The sequence below is a fragment of the Heptranchias perlo genome, chromosome 5, assembly GCF_035084215.1.
Source record: "Heptranchias perlo isolate sHepPer1 chromosome 5, sHepPer1.hap1, whole genome shotgun sequence".
Lineage (NCBI taxonomy): Eukaryota > Metazoa > Chordata > Chondrichthyes > Hexanchiformes > Hexanchidae > Heptranchias > Heptranchias perlo.
Genome location: NC_090329.1, coordinates 114,197,938 through 114,222,250, shown reverse-complemented (window position 1 = coordinate 114,222,250; position 24,313 = coordinate 114,197,938). Strand labels below are relative to the sequence as shown.

Here is a 24,313-nt window from a genome sequence, read left to right as displayed (position 1 = left end):
ATAGGCTCGATAGAGAAACTATTTCCTCTGGTGGGGGAGTCCGGAACAAGGGGGCATAATCTGAAAATTACAGCTAGGCAGTTCACGGGTGATGTCAGGAAGCACTTCTTCACACAAAGTGTAGTAGAAATCTGGAACTCTCTCCCCCAAAAAGCTGTTGAGGCTGGGGATCAATTGAAAATCTCAAAACCGAGATTGATTGATTTTTGTTAGGCACGGGTGTTGAGGGTTATGGAGCACAGGCGGGTAAATGGAGTTAAGGTACACATCAGTCACGAATGGCAGAACAGGCTCAAAGGGCTGAATGGCCTTCTCCCGTTCCTATGAACGTGCTGCCAGGAAATGGGCCGAGGAAAGCGAGCAACAGCGAGCGAGCGAGCGAGCGATCAGCAAAAAGACTGGCAAATGAAGGCAGCGTCGGCGTGAAGAACAGCAAACAGCGAACAAGAAAAGCCGACGGCAGTTGCTATTTCCAGGCGGTGTCCCAAGCGAGTACTGACCAGGCCTGCCTCTGACTTAGCTTGTGATATCGGATGGGATGGGGTACTTTTCAGAGGAGTGTGGTAGTAAGCGATGGCCTGCTTTGCTTCTCTTTACTTGAACGCTTGCTGCTTTGTGTATGTTTTTTGCCAGCTTATTTTCTTCATGTGTTTTTTTTTGTTGACTCTGTGTCGACTCCCTTGCCTTTGTCTGGCAGCAGGAGAATGTGCAGCAAAGGAATGGGCAAAGGAAAGCGAGAGAGAGTGCAGGAGCAAGCAGCAAAAAGCTTTGTGATTGAAGGGAGTGCGCAGAGCTGAGAGCAGCCTCTGCTGGCAAGAAAAGCCTACTGCACCTGGTATTCCCAGGCGGTCTCCCATCCAAGTACTAACCAGGCCTGACTCTGCTTAAGCTTCCGAGATCAGACGAGATCGGGCGTTTTCAGACTAGTATGGCCGTAGGCATCAATTGCTTGCTTTTCCCTTTACTTAAAGGGCTGCAGTCCTCTTCTTCATTCTTTACCACACTTTCTGCACTTGCCTGGCGCCGGGGGAAACAACATCACTCACAGGGTACACGCATTCGCACTGCCAAACACAAACACACACAAGTCCTGCTTCATCTGCAAAACAATCACATAGCAAGCTCAACGCTTCATTCAAATCCTACAACATAGCAACAGGAGGAGGCCATTCACACCCGCCTGCCTGCCTGCCTGCCTGCCTCCCTGCCTGCCTGCCTGCCTGCTCCGCCATTTCAGAACATCATGGCTCATCTCTCATCTAACTCCAGAGACCTGCCTTTCGCCCATATCCCTTCATACCTTTGCTTGACAAAAACCTATCTCTCTCACATTTCAATTTCGCAATTCAGCTCCTATCAATTGCCCTTTGCGTGAGAGACTTACAAACTTCTACCACCCTTTGTGGGTAGTAATGTTTTCTCATCTCTCTCCTCAAAGGTCTGGCTCTACTTTTTAGACTCTGCCCCCTACTCCTAGAATCCCCAACCAGCGGAAATAGTTGCTCTCTATCCACCCTATCTGTTCCCCTTAATATCTTATGAACTTCCATCAGATCACCCCTTAACCTTCGAAACTCCAGAGAATACAACCCCAATTTGTGTCATCTCTCCTCGTAACTTAACCCTTGAAGTCCGGCTAGCGTTCTAGTAAACCTACGCTGCACTCCCTCCGAGGCCGATATGTCCTTCCGAAGGTGCGGTGCCCAGAACTGCTCACAGTACTCCAGGTGCGGTCTAACCAGGGTTTTGTATAGCTGCAGCATAACTTCTGCCGCCTTGTACTCTAGTCCTCTACTCACACTTTCACCAGCTACGGATAGGGACCAAGTTAAAAACAAGGACCTCAAAGGTAGCAATCTCTGCAAGGGAAAACATTTACTGGCCTGTGGCCTCCTTCTGTGCTGTACTAAGAAGTAAACTTAGCACTGACCTTTCTCACATAAAAACTCATCAACACCTGCGCTGGACTTCTGGCTAGTGTCTTCGCGACGAAAGCCCCTGAAATCATTCAATAAACACATGCCGTGATTGTTGGTCGGGAGAGGCCTTTCGGGACTTTCCGGATGCATGAACTAAAATGGGCATCAAAATGGTGATGGAGAGGCTTGTAGATTATGTGGTGTAGGCATAAGAAATGGGGCAGGCAGAGGCCCTAAGGGGTGAAATTGACCTGTCGGAGGCCCGGCAAAACCTGGGGAGAAAGGGACAGAAGTCCAAATGTTGGGTAAAGAAAATGTAGATTCAATATGAAAAGTCAGTACTTGACTGCTTACCTCACGCAATTGGAGGGTTGCCAAGCCTCCAGGATTGCCCTGGAGTCTCCAGGAATTAAAGATTAATCTCCTGGACACTGCTGCCAACCAACCGTGGAGAAACATCATAGAGGCATTAAAAGAAAAATGGTTTTTCCTTTTCTTTGAACGCTTTTCTTAATTAGTTCGAAAATTATAGCAGATGGGTCAAAAAGGATGTTTGACTGGGTCGGGTGGTTGGAAGTCATGTGATAAAACCTCCAGGAATGCGTCCAACCAGAGTTGGCAACCCTACCTACCCTTCATTGCCTTCCCCTGGCCTTAACCTTCATTAGCTTCACCATTCCTTCACTCACTCACTCACTCACTCACTGCTGCAAAAACGCTGGTCCCTCCTGCCTCAAAATACAGACAACCGGGGAGCAGCCTTTTCTCCTCTCCCAGGCCCAGCTGCTTAGAAAAGGCTCAAGCCCACATCCCAATTTAAGTCACCTTGGCCCAATTCAGGCCAGAAGAAGATGTGTGCCTTTCCGCACATGGATAAAAGCAGCCGCTGGCCCCGATTTGACCGGCAGGTCGGCGAATGTTAGTCTTCATCTCAACAGGGCTGGAATACAATACAAAGTTATGCTACGGTTGTATAAAGCTCTGCTTAGACCGCATCTGGAGTACTGCGTTCAGTTCTGGGCACCACACCTCAGGAAGGATACACTGGTCTTGGAGGGGCTGCAGCGCACATTTACCAAAATGATACCGGGGCTAAAAGGGTTAAGTTGTCAGGACAGGTTGCATCGACTAGGCTCGTATTCCCTTGAGTTTAGAAGATTAAGATCTAATTGAGGTGTTTAAGATTATTAAAGGACCTGATAGGCTCGATAGAGAAACTATTTCCTCTGGTGGGGGAGTCCGGAACAAGGGGGCATAATCTGAAAATTACAGCTAGGCAGTTCACGGGTGATGTCAGGAAGCACTTCTTCACACAAAGTGTAGTAGAAATCTGGAACTCTCTCCCCCAAAAAGCTGTTGAGGCTGGGGATCAATTGAAAATCTCAAAACCGAGATTGATTGATTTTTGTTAGGCACGGGTGTTGAGGGTTATGGAGCACAGGCGGGTAAATGGAGTTAAGGTACACATCAGTCACGAATGGCGGAACAGGCTCAAAGGGCTGAATGGCCTTCTCCCATTCCTATGAACGTGCTGCCAGGAAATGGGCCGAGGAAAGCGAGCAACAGCGAGCGAGCGAGCGAGCGATCAGCAAAAAGACTGGCAAATGAAGGCAGCGTCGGCGTGAAGAACAGCAAACAGCTAACAAGAAAAGCTGACGGCAGTTGCTATTTCCAGGCGGTGTCCCAAGCGAGTACTGACCAGGCCTGCCTCTGACTTAGCTTGTGATATCGGATGGGATGGGGTACTTTTCAGAGGAGTGTGGGAGTAAGCGATGGCCTGCTTTGCTTCTCTTTACTTAAACGCTTGCTGCTTTGTGTATGTTTTTTGCCAGCTTATTTTCTTCATGTGTTTTTTTTTGTTGACTCTGTGTCGACTCCCTTGCCTTTGTCTGGCAGCAGGAGAATGTGCAGCAAAGGAATGGGCAAAGGAAAGCGAGAGAGAGTGCAGGAGCAAGCAGCAAAAAGCTTTGTGATTGAAGGGAGTGCGCAGAGCTGAGAGCAGCCTCTGCTGGCAAGAAAAGCCTACTGCACCTGGTATTCCCAGGCGGTCTCCCATCCAAGTACTAACCAGGCCTGACTCTGCTTAAGCTTCCGAGATCAGACGAGATCGGGCGTTTTCAGACTAGTATGGCCGTAGGCATCAATTACTTGCTTTTCCCTTTACTTAAAGGGCTGCAGTCCTCTTCTTCATTCTTTACCACACTTTCTGCACTTGCCTGGCGCCGGGGGAAACAACATCACTCACAGGGTACACGCATTCGCACTGCCAAACACAAACACACACAAGTCCTGCTTCATCTGCAAAACAATCACATAGCAAGCTCAACGCTTCATTCAAATCCTACAACATAGCAACAGGAGGAGGCCATTCACACCCGCCTGCCTGCCTGTCTGCCTGCCTGCCTGCCTGCTCCGCCATTTCAGAACATCATGGCTCATCTCTCATCTAACTCCAGAGACCTGCCTTTCGCCCATATCCCTTCATACCTTTGCTTGACAAAAACCTATCTCTCTCACATTTCAATTTCGCAATTCAGCTCCTATCAATTGCCCTTTGCGTGAGAGACTTACAAACTTCTACCACCCTTTGTGGGTAGTAATGTTTTCTCATCTCTCTCCTCAAAGGTCTGGCTCTACTTTTTAGACTCTGCCCCCTACTCCTAGAATCCCCAACCAGCGGAAATAGTTGCTCTCTATCCACCCTATCTGTTCCCCTTAATATCTTATGAACTTCCATCAGATCACCCCTTAACCTTCGAAACTCCAGAGAATACAACCCCAATTTGTGTCATCTCTCCTCGTAACTTAACCCTTGAAGTCCAGCTAGCGTTCTAGTAAACCTACGCCGCACTCCCTCCGAGGCCGATATGTCCTTCCGAAGGTGCGGTGCCCAGAACTGCTCACAGTACTCCAGGTGCGGTCTAACCAGGGTTTTGTATAGCTGCAGCATAACTTCTGCCGCCTTGTACTCTAGTCCTCTACTCACACTTTCACCAGCTACGGATAGGGACCAAGTTAAAAACAAGGACCTCAAAGGTAGCAATCTCTGCAAGGGAAAACATTTACTGGCCTGTGGCCTCCTTCTGTGCTGTACTAAGAAGTAAACTTAGCACTGACCTTTCTCACATAAAAACTCATCAACACCTGCGCTGGACTTCTGGCTAGTGTCTTCGCGACGAAAGCCCCTGAAATCATTCAATAAACACATGCCGTGATTGTTGGTCGGGAGAGGCCTTTCGGGACTTTCCGGATGCATGAACTAAAATGGGCATCAAAATGGTGATGGAGAGGCTTGTAGATTATGTGGTGTAGGCATAAGAAATGGGGCAGGCAGAGGCCCTAAGGGGTGAAATTGACCTGTCGGAGGCCCGGCAAAACCTGGGGAGAAAGGGACAGAAGTCCAAATGTTGGGTAAAGAAAATGTAGATTCAATATGAAAAGTCAGTACTTGACTGCTTACCTCACGCAATTGTAGGGTTGCCAAGCCTCCAGGATTGCCCTGGAGTCTCCAGGAATTAAAGATTAATCTCCTGGACACTGCTGCCAACCAACCGTGGAGAAACATCATAGAGGCATTAAAAGAAAAATGGTTTTTCCTTTTCTTTGAACGCTTTTCTTAATTAGTTCGAAAATTATAGCAGATGGGTCAAGAAGGATGTTTGACTGGGTCGGGTGGTTGGAAGTCATGTGATAAAACCTCCAGGAATGCGTCCAACCAGAGTTGGCAACCCTACCTACCCTTCATTGCCTTCCCCTGGCCTTAACCTTCATTAGCTTCACCATTCCTTCACTCACTCACTCACTCACTCACTGCTGCAAAAACGCTGGTCCCTCCTGCCTCAAAATACAGACAACCGGGGAGCAGCCTTTTCTCCTCTCCCAGGCCCAGCTGCTTAGAAAAGGCTCAAGCCCACACCCCAATTTAAGTCACCTTGGCCCAATTCAGGCCAGAAGAAGATGTGTGCCTTTCCGCACATGGATAAAAGCAGCCGCTGGCCCCGATTTGACCGGCAGGTCGGCGAATGTTAGTCTTCATCTCAACAGGGCTGGAATACAATACAAAGTTATGCTACGGTTGTATAAAGCTCTGCTTAGACCGCATCTGGAGTACTGCGTTCAGTTCTGGGCACCACACCTCAGGAAGGATACACTGGTCTTGGAGGGGCTGCAGCGCACATTTACCAAAATGATACCGGGGCTAAAAGGGTTAAGTTGTCAGGACAGGTTGCATCGACTAGGCTCGTATTCCCTTGAGTTTAGAAGATTAAGATCTAATTGAGGTGTTTAAGATTATTAAAGGAGCTGATAGGCTCGATAGAGAAACTATTTCCTCTGGTGGGGGAGTCCGGAACAAGGGGGCATAATCTGAAAATTACAGCTAGGCAGTTCACGGGTGATGTCAGGAAGCACTTCTTCACACAAAGTGTAGTAGAAATCTGGAACTCTCTCCCCCAAAAAGCTGTTGAGGCTGGGGATCAATTGAAAATCTCAAAACCGAGATTGATTGATTTTTGTTAGGCACGGGTGTTGAGGGTTATGGAGCACAGGCGGGTAAATGGAGTTAAGGTACACATCAGTCACGAATGGCGGAACAGGCTCAAAGGGCTGAATGGCCTTCTCCCGTTCCTATGAACGTGCTGCCAGGAAATGGGCCGAGGAAAGCGAGCAACAGCGAGCGAGCGAGTGAGCGAGCGAGCGAGCGATCAGCAAAAAGACTGGCAAATGAAGGCAGCGTCGGCGTGAAGAACAGCAAACAGCTAACAAGAAAAGCCGACGGCAGTTGCTATTTCCAGGCGGTGTCCCAAGCGAGTACTGACCAGGCCTGCCTCTGACTTAGCTTGTGATATCGGATGGGATGGGGTACTTTTCAGAGGAGTGTGGTAGTAAGCGATGGCCTGCTTTGCTTCTCTTTACTTAAACGCTTGCTGCTTTGTGTATGTTTTTTGCCAGCTTATTTTCTTCATGTGTTTTTTTTTGTTGACTCTGTGTCGACTCCCTTGCCTTTGTCTGGCAGCAGGAGAATGTGCAGCAAAGCAATGGGCAAAGGAAAGCGAGAGAGAGTGCAGGAGCAAGCAGCAAAAAGCTTTGTGATTGAAGGGAGTGCGCAGAGCTGAGAGCAGCCTCTGCTGGCAAGAAAAGCCTACTGCACCTGGTATTCCCAGGCGGTCTCCCATCCAAGTACTAACCAGGCCTGACTCTGCTTAGCTTCCGAGATCAGACGAGATCGGGCGTTTTCAGACTAGTATGGCCGTAGGCATCAATTGCTTGCTTTTCCCTTTACTTAAAGGGCTGCAGTCCTCTTCTTCATTCTTTACCACACTTTCTGCACTTGCCTGGCGCCGGGGGAAACAACATCACTCACAGGGTACACGCATTCGCACTGCCAAACACAAACACACACAAGTCCTGCTTCATCTGCAAAACAATCACATAGCAAGCTCAACGCTTCATTCAAATCCTACAACATAGCAACAGGAGGAGGCCATTCACACCCGCCTGCCTGCCTGCCTCCCTGCCTGCCTGCCTGCCTGCCTGCCTGCTCCGCCATTTCAGAACATCATGGCTCATCTCTCATCTAACTCCAGAGACCTGCCTTTCGCCCATATCCCTTCATACCTTTGCTTGACAAAAACCTATCTCTCTCACATTTCAATTTCGCAATTCAGCTCCTATCAATTGCCCTTTGCGTGAGAGACTTACAAACTTCTACCACCCTTTGTGGGTAGTAATGTTTTCTCATCTCTCTCCTCAAAGGTCTGGCTCTACTTTTTAGACTCTGCCCCCTACTCCTAGAATCCCCAACCAGCGGAAATAGTTGCTCTCTATCCACCCTATCTGTTCCCCTTAATATCTTATGAACTTCCATCAGATCACCCCTTAACCTTCGAAACTCCAGAGAATACAACCCCAATTTGTGTCATCTCTCCTCGTAACTTAACCCTTGAAGTCCGGCTAGCGTTCTAGTAAACCTACGCTGCACTCCCTCCGAGGCCGATATGTCCTTCCGAAGGTGCGGTGCCCAGAACTGCTCACAGTACTCCAGGTGCGGTCTAACCAGGGTTTTGTATAGCTGCAGCATAACTTCTGCCGCCTTGTACTCTAGTCCTCTACTCACACTTTCACCAGCTACGGATAGGGACCAAGTTAAAAACAAGGACCTCAAAGGTAGCAATCTCTGCAAGGGAAAACATTTACTGGCCTGTGGCCTCCTTCTGTGCTGTACTAAGAAGTAAACTTAGCACTGACCTTTCTCACATAAAAACTCATCAACACCTGCGCTGGACTTCTGGCTAGTGTCTTCGCGACGAAAGCCCCTGAAATCATTCAATAAACACATGCCGTGATTGTTGGTCGGGAGAGGCCTTTCGGGACTTTCCGGATGCATGAACTAAAATGGGCATCAAAATGGTGATGGAGAGGCTTGTAGATTATGTGGTGTAGGCATAAGAAATGGGGCAGGCAGAGGCCCTAAGGGGTGAAATTGACCTGTCGGAGACCCGGCAAAACCTGGGGAGAAAGGGACAGAAGTCCAAATGTTGGGTAAAGAAAATGTAGATTCAATATGAAAAGTCAGTACTTGACTGCTTACCTCACGCAATTGTAGGGTTGCCAAGCCTCCAGGATTGCCCTGGAGTCTCCAGGAATTAAAGATTAATCTCCTGGACACTGCTGCCAACCAACCGTGGAGAAACATCATAGAGGCATTAAAAGAAAAATGGTTTTTCCTTTTCTTTGAACGCTTTTCTTAATTAGTTCGAAAATTATAGCAGATGGGTCAAAAAGGATGTTTGACTGGGTCGGGTGGTTGGAAGTCATGTGATAAAACCTCCAGGAATGCGTCCAACCAGAGTTGGCAACCCTACCTACCCTTCATTGCCTTCCCCTGGCCTTAACCTTCATTAGCTTCACCATTCCTTCACTCACTCACCCAATCACTCACTCACTCACTCACTCACTCACTGCTGCAAAAACGCTGGTCCCTCCTGCCTCAAAATACAGACAACCGGGGAGCAGCCTTTTCTCCTCTCCCAGGCCCAGCTGCTTAGAAAAGGCTCAAGCCCACACCCCAATTTAAGTCACCTTGGCCCAATTCAGGCCAGAAGAAGATGTGTGCCTTTCCGCACATGGATAAAAGCAGCCGCTGGCCCCGATTTGACCGGCAGGTCGGCGAATGTTAGTCTTCATCTCAACAGGGCTGGAATACAATACAAAGTTATGCTACGGTTGTATAAAGCTCTGCTTAGACCGCATCTGGAGTACTGCGTTCAGTTCTGGGCACCACACCTCAGGAAGGATACACTGGTCTTGGAGGGGCTGCAGCGCACATTTACCAAAATGATACCGGGGCTAAAAGGGTTAAGTTGTCAGGACAGGTTGCATCGACTAGGCTCGTATTCCCTTGAGTTTAGAAGATTAAGATCTAATTGAGGTGTTTAAGATTATTAAAGGAGCTGATAGGCTCGATAGAGAAACTATTTCCTCTGGTGGGGGAGTCCGGAACAAGGGGGCATAATCTGAAAATTACAGCTAGGCAGTTCACGGGTGATGTCAGGAAGCACTTCTTCACACAAAGTGTAGTAGAAATCTGGAACTCTCTCCCCCAAAAAGCTGTTGAGGCTGGGGATCAATTGAAAATCTCAAAACCGAGATTGATTGATTTTTGTTAGGCACGGGTGTTGAGGGTTATGGAGCAAAGGCGGGTAAATGGAGTTAAGGTACACATCAGTCACGAATGGCGGAACAGGCTCAAAGGGCTGAATGGCCTTCTCCCGTTCCTATGAACGTGCTGCCAGGAAATGGGCCGAGGAAAGCGAGCAACAGCGAGCGAGCGAGTGAGCGAGCGAGCGAGCGATCAGCAAAAAGACTGGCAAATGAAGGCAGCGTCGGCGTGAAGAACAGCAAACAGCTAACAAGAAAAGCCGACGGCAGTTGCTATTTCCAGGCGGTGTCCCAAGCGAGTACTGACCAGGCCTGCCTCTGACTTAGCTTGTGATATCGGATGGGATGGGGTACTTTTCAGAGGAGTGTGGTAGTAAGCGATGGCCTGCTTTGCTTCTCTTTACTTAAACGCTTGCTGCTTTGTGTATGTTTTTTGCCAGCTTATTTTCTTCATGTGTTTTTTTTTGTTGACTCTGTGTCGACTCCCTTGGCTTTGTCTGGCAGCAGGAGAATGTGCAGCAAAGGAATGGGCAAAGGAAAGCGAGAGAGAGTGCAGGAGCAAGCAGCAAAAAGCTTTGTGATTGAAGGGAGTGCGCAGAGCTGAGAGCAGCCTCTGCTGGCAAGAAAAGCCTACTGCACCTGGTATTCCCAGGCGGTCTCCCATCCAAGTACTAACCAGGCCTGACTCTGCTTAAGTTTCCGAGATCAGACGAGATCGGGCGTTTTCAGACTAGTATGGCCGTAGGCATCAATTGCTTGCTTTTCCCTTTACTTAAAGGGCTGCAGTCCTCTTCTTCATTCTTTACCACACTTTCTGCACTTGCCTGGCGCCGGGGGAAACAACATCACTCACAGGGTACACGCATTCGCACTGCCAAACACAAACACACACAAGTCCTGCTTCATCTGCAAAACAATCACATAGCAAGCTCAACGCTTCATTCAAATCCTACAACATAGCAACAGGAGGAGGCCATTCACACCCGCCTGCCTGCCTGCCTCCCTGCCTGCCTGCCTGCCTGCCTGCCTGCTCCGCCATTTCAGAACATCATGGCTCATCTCTCATCTAACTCCAGAGACCTGCCTTTCGCCCATATCCCTTCATACCTTTGCTTGACAAAAACCTATCTCTCTCACATTTCAATTTCGCAATTCAGCTCCTATCAATTGCCCTTTGCGTGAGAGACTTACAAACTTCTACCACCCTTTGTGGGTAGTAATGTTTTCTCATCTCTCTCCTCAAAGGTCTGGCTCTACTTTTTAGACTCTGCCCCCTACTCCTAGAATCCCCAACCAGCGGAAATAGTTGCTCTCTATCCACCCTATCTGTTCCCCTTAATATCTTATGAACTTCCATCAGATCACCCCTTAACCTTCGAAACTCCAGAGAATACAACCCCAATTTGTGTCATCTCTCCTCGTAACTTAACCCTTGAAGTCCGGCTAGCGTTCTAGTAAACCTACGCTGCACTCCCTCCGAGGCCGATATGTCCTTCCGAAGGTGCGGTGCCCAGAACTGCTCACAGTACTCCAGGTGCGGTCTAACCAGGGTTTTGTATAGCTGCAGCATAACTTCTGCCGCCTTGTACTCTAGTCCTCTACTCACACTTTCACCAGCTACGGATAGGGACCAAGTTAAAAACAAGGACCTCAAAGGTAGCAATCTCTGCAAGGGAAAACATTTACTGGCCTGTGGCCTCCTTCTGTGCTGTACTAAGAAGTAAACTTAGCACTGACCTTTCTCACATAAAAACTCATCAACACCTGCGCTGGACTTCTGGCTAGTGTCTTCGCGACGAAAGCCCCTGAAATCATTCAATAAACACATGCCGTGATTGTTGGTCGGGAGAGGCCTTTCGGGACTTTCCGCATGCATGAACTAAAATGGGCATCAAAATGGTGATGGAGAGGCTTGTAGATTATGTGGTGTAGGCATAAGAAATGGGGCAGGCAGAGGCCCTAAGGGGTGAAATTGACCTGTCGGAGGCCCGGCAAAACCTGGGGAGAAAGGGACAGAAGTCCAAATGTTGGGTAAAGAAAATGTAGATTCAATATGAAAAGTCAGTACTTGACTGCTTACCTCACGCAATTGGAGGGTTGCCAAGCCTCCAGGATTGCCCTGGAGTCTCCAGGAATTAAAGATTAATCTCCTGGACACTGCTGCCAACCAACCGTGGAGAAACATCATAGAGGCATTAAAAGAAAAATGGTTTTTCCTTTTCTTTGAACGCTTTTCTTAATTAGTTCGAAAATTATAGCAGATGGGTCAAAAAGGATGTTTGACTGGGTCGGGTGGTTGGAAGTCATGTGATAAAACCTCCAGGAATGCGTCCAACCAGAGTTGGCAACCCTACCTACCCTTCATTGCCTTCCCCTGGCCTTAACCTTCATTAGCTTCACCATTCCTTCACTCACTCACTCACTCACTCACTGCTGCAAAAACGCTGGTCCCTCCTGCCTCAAAATACAGACAACCGGGGAGCAGCCTTTTCTCCTCTCCCAGGCCCAGCTGCTTAGAAAAGGCTCAAGCCCACACCCCAATTTAAGTCACCTTGGCCCAATTCAGGCCAGAAGAAGATGTGTGCCTTTCCGCACATGGATAAAAGCAGCCGCTGGCCCCGATTTGACCGGCAGGTCGGCGAATGTTAGTCTTCATCTCAACAGGGCTGGAATACAATACAAAGTTATGCTACGGTTGTATAAAGCTCTGCTTAGACCGCATCTGGAGTACTGCGTTCAGTTCTGGGCACCACACCTCAGGAAGGATACACTGGTCTTGGAGGGGCTGCAGCGCACATTTACCAAAATGATACCGGGGCTAAAAGGGTTAAGTTGTCAGGACAGGTTGCATCGACTAGGCTCGTATTCCCTTGAGTTTAGAAGATTAAGATCTAATTGAGGTGTTTAAGATTATTAAAGGAGCTGATAGGCTCGATAGAGAAACTATTTCCTCTGGTGGGGGAGTCCGGAACAAGGGGGCATAATCTGAAAATTACAGCTAGGCAGTTCACGGGTGATGTCAGGAAGCACTTCTTCACACAAAGTGTAGTAGAAATCTGGAACTCTCTCCCCCAAAAAGCTGTTGAGGCTGGGGATCAATTGAAAATCTCAAAACCGAGATTGATTGATTTTTGTTAGGCACGGGTGTTGAGGGTTATGGAGCACAGGCGGGTAAATGGAGTTAAGGTACACATCAGTCACGAATGGCGGAACAGGCTCAAAGGGCTGAATGGCCTTCTCCCGTTCCTATGAACGTGCTGCCAGGAAATGGGCCGAGGAAAGCGAGCAACAGCGAGCGAGCGAGTGAGCGAGCGAGCGAGCGATCAGCAAAAAGACTGGCAAATGAAGGCAGCGTCGGCGTGAAGAACAGCAAACAGCTAACAAGAAAAGCCGACGGCAGTTGCTATTTCCAGGCGGTGTCCCAAGCGAGTACTGACCAGGCCTGCCTCTGACTTAGCTTGTGATATCGGATGGGATGGGGTACTTTTCAGAGGAGTGTGGTAGTAAGCGATGGCCTGCTTTGCTTCTCTTTACTTAAACGCTTGCTGCTTTGTGTATGTTTTTTGCCAGCTTATTTTCTTCATGTGTTTTTTTTTGTTGACTCTGTGTCGACTCCCTTGCCTTTGTCTGGCAGCAGGAGAATGTGCAGCAAAGCAATGGGCAAAGGAAAGCGAGAGAGAGTGCAGGAGCAAGCAGCAAAAAGCTTTGTGATTGAAGGGAGTGCGCAGAGCTGAGAGCAGCCTCTGCTGGCAAGAAAAGCCTACTGCACCTGGTATTCCCAGGCGGTCTCCCATCCAAGTACTAACCAGGCCTGACTCTGCTTAGCTTCCGAGATCAGACGAGATCGGGCGTTTTCAGACTAGTATGGCCGTAGGCATCAATTGCTTGCTTTTCCCTTTACTTAAAGGGCTGCAGTCCTCTTCTTCATTCTTTACCACACTTTCTGCACTTGCCTGGCGCCGGGGGAAACAACATCACTCACAGGGTACACGCATTCGCACTGCCAAACACAAACACACACAAGTCCTGCTTCATCTGCAAAACAATCACATAGCAAGCTCAACGCTTCATTCAAATCCTACAACATAGCAACAGGAGGAGGCCATTCACACCCGCCTGCCTGCCTGCCTCCCTGCCTGCCTGCCTGCCTGCCTGCTCCGCCATTTCAGAACATCATGGCTCATCTCTCATCTAACTCCAGAGACCTGCCTTTCGCCCATATCCCTTCATACCTTTGCTTGACAAAAACCTATCTCTCTCACATTTCAATTTCGCAATTCAGCTCCTATCAATTGCCCTTTGCGTGAGAGACTTACAAACTTCTACCACCCTTTGTGGGTAGTAATGTTTTCTCATCTCTCTCCTCAAAGGTCTGGCTCTACTTTTTAGACTCTGCCCCCTACTCCTAGAATCCCCAACCAGCGGAAATAGTTGCTCTCTATCCACCCTATCTGTTCCCCTTAATATCTTATGAACTTCCATCAGATCACCCCTTAACCTTCGAAACTCCAGAGAATACAACCCCAATTTGTGTCATCTCTCCTCGTAACTTAACCCTTGAAGTCCGGCTAGCGTTCTAGTAAACCTACGCTGCACTCCCTCCGAGGCCGATATGTCCTTCCGAAGGTGCGGTGCCCAGAACTGCTCACAGTACTCCAGGTGCGGTCTAACCAGGGTTTTGTATAGCTGCAGCATAACTTCTGCCGCCTTGTACTCTAGTCCTCTACTCACACTTTCACCAGCTACGGATAGGGACCAAGTTAAAAACAAGGACCTCAAAGGTAGCAATCTCTGCAAGGGAAAACATTTACTGGCCTGTGGCCTCCTTCTGTGCTGTACTAAGAAGTAAACTTAGCACTGACCTTTCTCACATAAAAACTCATCAACACCTGCGCTGGACTTCTGGCTAGTGTCTTCGCGACGAAAGCCCCTGAAATCATTCAATAAACACATGCCGTGATTGTTGGTCGGGAGAGGCCTTTCGGGACTTTCCGGATGCATGAACTAAAATGGGCATCAAAATGGTGATGGAGAGGCTTGTAGATTATGTGGTGTAGGCATAAGAAATGGGGCAGGCAGAGGCCCTAAGGGGTGAAATTGACCTGTCGGAGGCCCGGCAAAACCTGGGGAGAAAGGGACAGAAGTCCAAATGTTGGGTAAAGAAAATGTAGATTCAATATGAAAAGTCAGTACTTGACTGCTTACCTCACGCAATTGGAGGGTTGCCAAGCCTCCAGGATTGCCCTGGAGTCTCCAGGAATTAAAGATTAATCTCCTGGACACTGCTGCCAACCAACCGTGGAGAAACATCATAGAGGCATTAAAAGAAAAATGGTTTTTCCTTTTCTTTGAACGCTTTTCTTAATTAGTTCGAAAATTATAGCAGATGGGTCAAAAAGGATGTTTGACTGGGTCGGGTGGTTGGAAGTCATGTGATAAAACCTCCAGGAATGCGTCCAACCAGAGTTGGCAACCCTACCTACCCTTCATTGCCTTCCCCTGGCCTTAACCTTCATTAGCTTCACCATTCCTTCACTCACTCACTCACTCACTCACTGCTGCAAAAACGCTGGTCCCTCCTGCCTCAAAATACAGACAACCGGGGAGCAGCCTTTTCTCCTCTCCCAGGCCCAGCTGCTTAGAAAAGGCTCAAGCCCACACCCCAATTTAAGTCACCTTGGCCCAATTCAGGCCAGAAGAAGATGTGTGCCTTTCCGCACATGGATAAAAGCAGCCGCTGGCCCCGATTTGACCGGCAGGTCGGCGAATGTTAGTCTTCATCTCAACAGGGCTGGAATACAATACAAAGTTATGCTACGGTTGTATAAAGCTCTGCTTAGACCGCATCTGGAGTACTGCGTTCAGTTCTGGGCACCACACCTCAGGAAGGATACACTGGTCTTGGAGGGGCTGCAGCGCACATTTACCAAAATGATACCGGGGCTAAAAGGGTTAAGTTGTCAGGACAGGTTGCATCGACTAGGCTCGTATTCCCTTGAGTTTAGAAGATTAAGATCTAATTGAGGTGTTTAAGATTATTAAAGGAGCTGATAGGCTCGATAGAGAAACTATTTCCTCTGGTGGGGGAGTCCGGAACAAGGGGGCATAATCTGAAAATTACAGCTAGGCAGTTCACGGGTGATGTCAGGAAGCACTTCTTCACACAAAGTGTAGTAGAAATCTGGAACTCTCTCCCCCAAAAAGCTGTTGAGGCTGGGGATCAATTGAAAATCTCAAAACCGAGATTGATTGATTTTTGTTAGGCACGGGTGTTGAGGGTTATGGAGCACAGGCGGGTAAATGGAGTTAAGGTACACATCAGTCACGAATGGCGGAACAGGCTCAAAGGGCTGAATGGCCTTCTCCCGTTCCTATGAACGTGCTGCCAGGAAATGGGCCGAGGAAAGCGAGCAACAGCGAGCGAGCGAGTGAGCGAGCGAGCGAGCGATCAGCAAAAAGACTGGCAAATGAAGGCAGCGTCGGCGTGAAGAACAGCAAACAGCTAACAAGAAAAGCCGACGGCAGTTGCTATTTCCAGGCGGTGTCCCAAGCGAGTACTGACCAGGCCTGCCTCTGACTTAGCTTGTGATATCGGATGGGATGGGGTACTTTTCAGAGGAGTGTGGTAGTAAGCGATGGCCTGCTTTGCTTCTCTTTACTTAAACGCTTGCTGCTTTGTGTATGTTTTTTGCCAGCTTATTTTCTTCATGTGTTTTTTTTTGTTGACTCTGTGTCGACTCCCTTGCCTTTGTCTGGCAGCAGGAGAATGTGCAGCAAAGCAATGGGCAAAGGAAAGCGAGAGAGAGTGCAGGAGCAAGCAGCAAAAAGCTTTGTGATTGAAGGGAGTGCGCAGAGCTGAGAGCAGCCTCTGCTGGCAAGAAAAGCCTACTGCACCTGGTATTCCCAGGCGGTCTCCCATCCAAGTACTAACCAGGCCTGACTCTGCTTAGCTTCCGAGATCAGACGAGATCGGGCGTTTTCAGACTAGTATGGCCGTAGGCATCAATTGCTTGCTTTTCCCTTTACTTAAAGGGCTGCAGTCCTCTTCTTCATTCTTTACCACACTTTCTGCACTTGCCTGGCGCCGGGGGAAACAACATCACTCACAGGGTACACGCATTCGCACTGCCAAACACAAACACACACAAGTCCTGCTTCATCTGCAAAACAATCACATAGCAAGCTCAACGCTTCATTCAAATCCTACAACATAGCAACAGGAGGAGGCCATTCACACCCGCCTGCCTGCCTGCCTCCCTGCCTGCCTGCCTGCCTGCCTGCCTGCTCCGCCATTTCAGAACATCATGGCTCATCTCTCATCTAACTCCAGAGACCTGCCTTTCGCCCATATCCCTTCATACCTTTGCTTGACAAAAACCTATCTCTCTCACATTTCAATTTCGCAATTCAGCTCCTATCAATTGCCCTTTGCGTGAGAGACTTACAAACTTCTACCACCCTTTGTGGGTAGTAATGTTTTCTCATCTCTCTCCTCAAAGGTCTGGCTCTACTTTTTAGACTCTGCCCCCTACTCCTAGAATCCCCAACCAGCGGAAATAGTTGCTCTCTATCCACCCTATCTGTTCCCCTTAATATCTTATGAACTTCCATCAGATCACCCCTTAACCTTCGAAACTCCAGAGAATACAACCCCAATTTGTGTCATCTCTCCTCGTAACTTAACCCTTGAAGTCCGGCTAGCGTTCTAGTAAACCTACGCTGCACTCCCTCCGAGGCCGATATGTCCTTCCGAAGGTGCGGTGCCCAGAACTGCTCACAGTACTCCAGGTGCGGTCTAACCAGGGTTTTGTATAGCTGCAGCATAACTTCTGCCGCCTTGTACTCTAGTCCTCTACTCACACTTTCACCAGCTACGGATAGGGACCAAGTTAAAAACAAGGACCTCAAAGGTAGCAATCTCTGCAAGGGAAAACATTTACTGGCCTGTGGCCTCCTTCTGTGCTGTACTAAGAAGTAAACTTAGCACTGACCTTTCTCACATAAAAACTCATCAACACCTGCGCTGGACTTCTGGCTAGTGTCTTCGCGACGAAAGCCCCTGAAATCATTCAATAAACACATGCCGTGATTGTTGGTCGGGAGAGGCCTTTCGGGACTTTCCGGATGCATGAACTAAAATGGGCATCAAAATGGTGATGGAGAGGCTTGTAGATTATGTGGTGTAGGCATAAGAAATGGGGCAGGCAGAGGCCCTAAGGGGTGAAATTGACCTGTCGGAGGCCCGGCAAAACCTGGGGAGAAAGGGACAGAAGTCCAAATGTTGGGTAAAGAAAATGTAGATTCAATATGAAAAGTCAGTACTTGACTGCTTACCTCACGCAATTGGAGGGTTGCCAAGCCTCCAGGATTGCCCTGGAGTCTCCAGGAATTAAAGATTAATCTCCTGGACACTGCTGCCAACCAACCGTGGAGAAACATCATAGAGGCATTAAAAGAAAAATGGTTTTTCCTTTTCTTTGAACGCTTTTCTTAATTAGTTCGAAAATTATAGCAGATGGGTCAAAAAGGATGTTTGACTGGGTCGGGTGGTTGGAAGTCATGTGATAAAACCTCCAGGAATGCGTCCAACCAGAGTTGGCAACCCTACCTACCCTTCATTGCCTTCCCCTGGCCTTAACCTTCATTAGCTTCACCATTCCTTCACTCACTCACTCACTCACTCACTGCTGCAAAAACGCTGGTCCCTCCTGCCTCAAAATACAGACAACCGGGGAGCAGCCTTTTCTCCTCTCCCAGGCCCAGCTGCTTAGAAAAGGCTCAAGCCCACACCCCAATTTAAGTCACCTTGGCCCAATTCAGGCCAGAAGAAGATGTGTGCCTTTCCGCACATGGATAAAAGCAGCCGCTGGCCCCGATTTGACCGGCAGGTCGGCGAATGTTAGTCTTCATCTCAACAGGGCTGGAATACAATACAAAGTTATGCTACGGTTGTATAAAGCTCTGCTTAGACCGCATCTGGAGTACTGCGTTCAGTTCTGGGCACCACACCTCAGGAAGGATACACTGGTCTTGGAGGGGCTGCAGCGCACATTTACCAAAATGATACCGGGGCTAAAAGGGTTAAGTTGTCAGGACAGGTTGCATCGACTAGGCTCGTATTCCCTTGAGTTTAGAAGATTAAGATCTAATTGAGGTGTTTAAGATTATTAAAGGAGCTGATAGGCTCGATAGAGAAACTATTTCCTCTGGTGGGGGAGTCCGGAACAAGGGGGCATAATCTGAAAATTACAGCTAGGCAGTTCACGGGTGATGTCAGGAAGCACTTCTTCACACAAAGTGTAGTAGAAATCTGGAACTCTCTCCCCCAAAAAGCTGTTGAGGCTGGGGATCAATTGAAAATCTCAAAACCGAGATTGATTGATTTTTGTTAGGCACGGGTGTTGAGGGTTATGGAGCACAGGCGGGTAAATGGAGTTAAGGTACACATCAGTCACGAATGGCGGAACAGGCTCAAAGGGCTGAATGGCCTTCTCCCGTTCCTATGAACGTGCTGCCAGGAAATGGGCCGAGGAAAGCGAGCAACAGCGAGCGAGCGAGTGAGCGAGCGAGCGAGCGATCAGCAAAAAGACTGGCAAATGAAGGCAGCGTCGGCGTGAAGAACAGCAAACAGCTAACAAGAAAAGCCGACGGCAGTTGCTATTTCCAGGCGGTGTCCCAAGCGAGTACTGACCAGGCCTGCCTCTGACTTAGCTTGTGATATCGGATGGGATGGGGTACTTTTCAGAGGAGTGTGGTAGTAAGCGATGGCCTGCTTTGCTTCTCTTTACTTAAACGCTTGCTGCTTTGTGTATGTTTTTTGCCAGCTTATTTTCTTCATGTGTTTTTTTTTGTTGACTCTGTGTCGACTCCCTTGCCTTTGTCTGGCAGCAGGAGAATGTGCAGCAAAGCAATGGGCAAAGGAAAGCGAGAGAGAGTGCAGGAGCAAGCAGCAAAAAGCTTTGTGATTGAAGGGAGTGCGCAGAGCTGAGAGCAGCCTCTGCTGGCAAGAAAAGCCTACTGCACCTGGTATTCCCAGGCGGTCTCCCATCCAAGTACTAACCAGGCCTGACTCTGCTTAGCTTCCGAGATCAGACGAGATCGGGCGTTTTCAGACTAGTATGGCCGTAGGCATCAATTGCTTGCTTTTCCCTTTACTTAAAGGGCTGCAGTCCTCTTCTTCATTCTTTACCACACTTTCTGCACTTGCCTGGCGCCGGGGGAAACAACATCACTCACAGGGTACACGCATTCGCACTGCCAAACACAAACACACACAAGTCCTGCTTCATCTGCAAAACAATCACATAGCAAGCTCAACGCTTCATTCAAATCCTACAACATAGCAACAGGAGGAGGCCATTCACACCCGCCTGCCTGCCTGCCTCCCTGCCTGCCTGCCTGCCTGCCTGCCTGCTCCGCCATTTCAGAACATCATGGCTCATCTCTCATCTAACTCCAGAGACCTGCCTTTCGCCCATATCCCTTCATACCTTTGCTTGACAAAAACCTATCTCTCTCACATTTCAATTTCGCAATTCAGCTCCTATCAATTGCCCTTTGCGTGAGAGACTTACAAACTTCTACCACCCTTTGTGGGTAGTAATGTTTTCTCATCTCTCTCCTCAAAGGTCTGGCTCTACTTTTTAGACTCTGCCCCCTACTCCTAGAATCCCCAACCAGCGGAAATAGTTGCTCTCTATCCACCCTATCTGTTCCCCTTAATATCTTATGAACTTCCATCAGATCACCCCTTAACCTTCGAAACTCCAGAGAATACAACCCCAATTTGTGTCATCTCTCCTCGTAACTTAACCCTTGAAGTCCGGCTAGCGTTCTAGTAAACCTACGCTGCACTCCCTCCGAGGCCGATATGTCCTTCCGAAGGTGCGGTGCCCAGAACTGCTCACAGTACTCCAGGTGCGGTCTAACCAGGGTTTTGTATAGCTGCAGCATAACTTCTGCCGCCTTGTACTCTAGTCCTCTACTCACACTTTCACCAGCTACGGATAGGGACCAAGTTAAAAACAAGGACCTCAAAGGTAGCAATCTCTGCAAGGGAAAACATTTACTGGCCTGTGGCCTCCTTCTGTGCTGTACTAAGAAGTAAACTTAGCACTGACCTTTCTCACATAAAAACTCATCAACACCTGCGCTGGACTTCTGGCTAGTGTCTTCGCGACGAAAGCCCCTGAAATCATTCAATAAACACATGCCGTGATTGTTGGTCGGGAGAGGCCTTTCGGGACTTTCCGGATGCATGAACTAAAATGGGCATCAAAATGGTGATGGAGAGGCTTGTAGATTATGTGGTGTAGGCATAAGAAATGGGGCAGGCAGAGGCCCTAAGGGGTGAAATTGACCTGTCGGAGGCCCGGCAAAACCTGGGGAGAAAGGGACAGAAGTCCAAATGTTGGGTAAAGAAAATGTAGATTCAATATGAAAAGTCAGTACTTGACTGCTTACCTCACGCAATTGGAGGGTTGCCAAGCCTCCAGGATTGCCCTGGAGTCTCCAGGAATTAAAGATTAATCTCCTGGACACTGCTGCCAACCAACCGTGGAGAAACATCATAGAGGCATTAAAAGAAAAATGGTTTTTCCTTTTCTTTGAACGCTTTTCTTAATTAGTTCGAAAATTATAGCAGATGGGTCAAAAAGGATGTTTGACTGGGTCGGGTGGTTGGAAGTCATGTGATAAAACCTCCAGGAATGCGTCCAACCAGAGTTGGCAACCCTACCTACCCTTCATTGCCTTCCCCTGGCCTTAACCTTCATTAGCTTCACCATTCCTTCACTCACTCACTCACTCACTCACTGCTGCAAAAACGCTGGTCCCTCCTGCCTCAAAATACAGACAACCGGGGAGCAGCCTTTTCTCCTCTCCCAGGCCCAGCTGCTTAGAAAAGGCTCAAGCCCACACCCCAATTTAAGTCACCTTGGCCCAATTCAGGCCAGAAGAAGATGTGTGCCTTTCCGCACATGGATAAAAGCAGCCGCTGGCCCCGATTTGACCGGCAGGTCGGCGAATGTTAGTCTTCATCTCAACAGGGCTGGAATACAATACAAAGTTATGCTACGGTTGTATAAAGCTCTGCTTAGACCGCATCTGGAGTACTGCGTTCAGTTCTGGGCACCACACCTCAGGAAGGATACACTGGTCTTGGAGGGGCTGCAGCGCACATTTACCAAAATGATACCGGGGCTAAAAGGGTTAAGTTGTCAGGACAGGTTGCATCGACTAGGCTCGTATTCCCTTGAGTTTAGAAGATTAAGATCTAATTGAGGTGTTTAAGATTATTAAAGGAGCTGATAGGCTCGATAGAGAAACTATTTCCTCTGGTGGGGGAGTCCGGAACAAGGGGGCATAATCTGAAAATTACAGCTAGGCAGTTCACGGGTGATGTCAGGAAGCACTTCTTCACACAAAGTGTAGTAGAAATCTGGAACTCTCTCCCCCAAAAAGCTGTTGAGGCTGGGGATCAATTGAAAATCTCAAAACCGAGATTGATTGATTTTTGTTAGGCACGGGTGTTGAGGGTTATGGAGCACAGGCGGGTAAATGGAGTTAAGGTACACATCAGTCACGAATGGCGGAACAGGCTCAAAGGGCTGAATGGCCTTCTCCCGTTCCTATGAACGTGCTGCCAGGAAATGGGCCGAGGAAAGCGAGCAACAGCGAGCGAGCGAGTGAGCGAGCGAGCGAGCGATCAGCAAAAAGACTGGCAAATGAAGGCAGCGTCGGCGTGAAGAACAGCAAACAGCTAACAAGAAAAGCCGACGGCAGTTGCTATTTCCAGGCGGTGTCCCAAGCGAGTACTGACCAGGCCTGCCTCTGACTTAGCTTGTGATATCGGATGGGATGGGGTACTTTTCAGAGGAGTGTGGTAGTAAGCGATGGCCTGCTTTGCTTCTCTTTACTTAAACGCTTGCTGCTTTGTGTATGTTTTTTGCCAGCTTATTTTCTTCATGTGTTTTTTTTTGTTGACTCTGTGTCGACTCCCTTGCCTTTGTCTGGCAGCAGGAGAATGTGCAGCAAAGCAATGGGCAAAGGAAAGCGAGAGAGAGTGCAGGAGCAAGCAGCAAAAAGCTTTGTGATTGAAGGGAGTGCGCAGAGCTGAGAGCAGCCTCTGCTGGCAAGAAAAGCCTACTGCACCTGGTATTCCCAGGCGGTCTCCCATCCAAGTACTAACCAGGCCTGACTCTGCTTAGCTTCCGAGATCAGACGAGATCGGGCGTTTTCAGACTAGTATGGCCGTAGGCATCAATTGCTTGCTTTTCCCTTTACTTAAAGGGCTGCAGTCCTCTTCTTCATTCTTTACCACACTTTCTGCACTTGCCTGGCGCCGGGGGAAACAACATCACTCACAGGGTACACGCATTCGCACTGCCAAACACAAACACACACAAGTCCTGCTTCATCTGCAAAACAATCACATAGCAAGCTCAACGCTTCATTCAAATCCTACAACATAGCAACAGGAGGAGGCCATTCACACCCGCCTGCCTGCCTGCCTCCCTGCCTGCCTGCCTGCCTGCCTGCCTGCTCCGCCATTTCAGAACATCATGGCTCATCTCTCATCTAACTCCAGAGACCTGCCTTTCGCCCATATCCCTTCATACCTTTGCTTGACAAAAACCTATCTCTCTCACATTTCAATTTCGCAATTCAGCTCCTATCAATTGCCCTTTGCGTGAGAGACTTACAAACTTCTACCACCCTTTGTGGGTAGTAATGTTTTCTCATCTCTCTCCTCAAAGGTCTGGCTCTACTTTTTAGACTCTGCCCCCTACTCCTAGAATCCCCAACCAGCGGAAATAGTTGCTCTCTATCCACCCTATCTGTTCCCCTTAATATCTTATGAACTTCCATCAGATCACCCCTTAACCTTCGAAACTCCAGAGAATACAACCCCAATTTGTGTCATCTCTCCTCGTAACTTAACCCTTGAAGTCCGGCTAGCGTTCTAGTAAACCTACGCTGCACTCCCTCCGAGGCCGATATGTCCTTCCGAAGGTGCGGTGCCCAGAACTGCTCACAGTACTCCAGGTGCGGTCTAACCAGGGTTTTGTATAGCTGCAGCATAACTTCTGCCGCCTTGTACTCTAGTCCTCTACTCACACTTTCACCAGCTACGGATAGGGACCAAGTTAAAAACAAGGACCTCAAAGGTAGCAATCTCTGCAAGGGAAAACATTTACTGGCCTGTGGCCTCCTTCTGTGCTGTACTAAGAAGTAAACTTAGCACTGACCTTTCTCACATAAAAACTCATCAACACCTGCGCTGGACTTCTGGCTAGTGTCTTCGCGACGAAAGCCCCTGAAATCATTCAATAAACACATGCCGTGATTGTTGGTCGGGAGAGGCCTTTCGGGACTTTCCGGATGCATGAACTAAAATGGGCATCAAAATGGTGATGGAGAGGCTTGTAGATTATGTGGTGTAGGCATAAGAAATGGGGCAGGCAGAGGCCCTAAGGGGTGAAATTGACCTGTCGGAGGCCCGGCAAAACCTGGGGAGAAAGGGACAGAAGTCCAAATGTTGGGTAAAGAAAATGTAGATTCAATATGAAAAGTCAGTACTTGACTGCTTACCTCACGCAATTGGAGGGTTGCCAAGCCTCCAGGATTGCCCTGGAGTCTCCAGGAATTAAAGATTAATCTCCTGGACACTGCTGCCAACCAACCGTGGAGAAACATCATAGAGGCATTAAAAGAAAAATGGTTTTTCCTTTTCT

The 24,313-nt window shown here is 48.6% G+C and overlaps 8 non-coding genes across 8 annotated transcripts; all 8 read right to left on the bottom strand.

Annotated features, from left to right (window-relative positions):
• Window positions 1-820: 820 nt before the first annotated feature.
• Window positions 821-940, bottom strand: LOC137322286 (5S ribosomal RNA). Its single transcript, XR_010963041.1, has one exon. It is a non-coding gene; the product is annotated as a 5S ribosomal RNA (ribosomal RNA).
• A 2,998-nt stretch (window positions 941-3,938) lies between these two features.
• LOC137322285 (5S ribosomal RNA) lies at window positions 3,939-4,058 on the bottom strand. The gene has a single exon (XR_010963040.1). It is a non-coding gene; the product is annotated as a 5S ribosomal RNA (ribosomal RNA).
• Window positions 4,059-7,056: 2,998 nt separating this feature from the next.
• Window positions 7,057-7,175, bottom strand: LOC137322225 (5S ribosomal RNA). The gene has a single exon (XR_010962982.1). It is a non-coding gene; the product is annotated as a 5S ribosomal RNA (ribosomal RNA).
• A 3,030-nt stretch (window positions 7,176-10,205) lies between these two features.
• Window positions 10,206-10,325, bottom strand: LOC137322296 (5S ribosomal RNA). The gene has a single exon (XR_010963050.1). It is a non-coding gene; the product is annotated as a 5S ribosomal RNA (ribosomal RNA).
• A 3,010-nt stretch (window positions 10,326-13,335) lies between these two features.
• On the bottom strand, window positions 13,336-13,454 carry LOC137322224 (5S ribosomal RNA). Its single transcript, XR_010962981.1, has one exon. It is a non-coding gene; the product is annotated as a 5S ribosomal RNA (ribosomal RNA).
• Window positions 13,455-16,460: 3,006 nt separating this feature from the next.
• On the bottom strand, window positions 16,461-16,579 carry LOC137322223 (5S ribosomal RNA). The gene has a single exon (XR_010962980.1). It is a non-coding gene; the product is annotated as a 5S ribosomal RNA (ribosomal RNA).
• Window positions 16,580-19,589: 3,010 nt separating this feature from the next.
• Window positions 19,590-19,708, bottom strand: LOC137322222 (5S ribosomal RNA). Its single transcript, XR_010962979.1, has one exon. It is a non-coding gene; the product is annotated as a 5S ribosomal RNA (ribosomal RNA).
• A 3,010-nt stretch (window positions 19,709-22,718) lies between these two features.
• Window positions 22,719-22,837, bottom strand: LOC137322221 (5S ribosomal RNA). Its single transcript, XR_010962978.1, has one exon. It is a non-coding gene; the product is annotated as a 5S ribosomal RNA (ribosomal RNA).
• Between the last annotated feature and the right edge of the window lie 1,476 nt (window positions 22,838-24,313).